Below are 1,910 nucleotides of genomic sequence, written 5' to 3'. Positions count from 1 at the left end.
CAGGTCATCATGCCATCGACTCAAGCGGAAATTGACAACTATTGCCACACGCGTCTTGTTTACGACTAGGGGAGCGACTGAAAGGCATGGAATATGAAACGAAAACGTGGCACTGAGGAATACACAATCTGATTCGTCCTTCTCTTACTGAACTTCTCACCACGTGACCTAAAACAGCCTGGGAATTCCAAAGAGAGAGAGAGAAAGAGAGAGAGAGAGAGAGAGAGAGAGAGAGAGAGAGTGGGAGACACTCAGATACAGAGCAGGGCCGGACTAGGTAAGTACTAGGGGGGGGGGGGGGGTTACAGATGGGGGTCCAGGGGGCGAAGAATGCAACAGAAAAGAAGAAAGGGAAAAAACCTACAACAAAAATAACGCCCAAATTGTTCTCAAGGTATACTCGCTTTCGGTTTTGACTGAGTTAGTGGAATGCGGTTACTACGGCGGTGATTCTACGATGACCAAGCTCCCGGTTTCTACCCGGAATAGGGGCTTTCCCTCGCCCTTTGCTGTGGCTTTTCGTGACTCTGCTGTCAAATGAAGGGACTGATTGTATAGTGACAAGCGTGGTATGGCTGGAGTTGGATCAGTTGTATTTGTCGCTACTGGATGACTCCGTGGATTACTAAGCATCGTCCGTGACTTCATTCTGGCGGAGGGTGAGTATTGAACTGTAATATCTTATTATTTGCTGAATTGATAAAAGCCCAAAAATAATGAAGTAATTTTGTTTGTTTGTTTGCTTAACGCAATGAAGTAATTGGTTTATAACATTTTGTATATACCTCAGTGAGGCACAAAAAACAGTCTGTTTACAGTAACATAGGCACAAAAAAAATAGGGTCGGTACGCGGTAGGTCGGGATTTTTTTATTTATTTCTTTTCCCCAAAAAACCATATTTTTAAGTTATTTTGCCAAAAAACAAAGACTTGGTTTTTTAAAAAAATTTTTCCCCCCAAATGCCAAAAAAAAAGTCTAGGGTCGTGCGAAAAAATAGGGTCGGTCGGGATACCGTAAACAGACTTTTGTTTTGTTTTGTGCCTAATGTAGGTTAATTCATATTTTAGGTTTATGTTTGACTGCTATGCCTGCCTACACAAGTTTTGCTCTGGTAGGATTAAAGTGCCTGGGTGGGTATGTCTATTTCTATCTTTCTTCACCTTTTTTTTTGTATTGAACGCACGTATTTTTGTGTTACACGTTTGATTATCTACTTTCATATCTGTTTAACAAAGAAATTGATGACTTTTTTCCGTGTCTCAAAATGCTCTTTTTAATTTTTTTTAAATATTTTTTTATTTTTACAGTGAAGCTTACTTAGGCCAACAAAAAAATAGGTGTGGTTACGGTAACATAGCCAAAAACAATAGGGTAGGAAGGTAGGCAATCACTTTTTTTTAACGTTTTTTTCTAATGTGTACAAATTAAACCTACTTGACAGGGAAATAAGTGTGCGACTCGAGCGCTTTCGCTTTCATTGCGTTTTCTGCACTCGGGGGTGTTTTTTTGTGTCTTTTTTTCAGTTTTTCATTTTTCATTTTTTTATTTTTTTTTTAGAAATGTAATAAAAAGTTATAGGGTCGGCCCCTAAAAATAGGGTAGGTCGGGTTACCGTAACCACACCTATTTTTTTTTTAGGCCTTACTCTTGTTTTGTCGAAGAAAGCCTTGCTAGCTTATGATTAATCTTGCTTTCTCTTGGATGTTTAAACGTACTGGCTTTCCGCTGCTGCGTCGCACGTTCAAGCAGGATAGTGAATCATTCTCAAGTCCAGGCTGTTATACGGCTTAAGAGCACCCTTCAGTTTGAACGCATACCTTCTTCTTTTTTTTAATTTTTTAATTTTTTGTGTGTATTTTTTTTCTGTATTTTTTTCTCTTTTTTTTTAAAATTTTTTAATATTTTTTTA

The sequence above is a fragment of the Littorina saxatilis genome, linkage group LG7 (assembly GCF_037325665.1).
Source record: "Littorina saxatilis isolate snail1 linkage group LG7, US_GU_Lsax_2.0, whole genome shotgun sequence".
NCBI lineage: Eukaryota > Metazoa > Mollusca > Gastropoda > Littorinimorpha > Littorinidae > Littorina > Littorina saxatilis.
The sequence above is the reverse complement of the archived record's forward strand: the minus strand, read 5'-3'. Positions refer to the sequence as shown.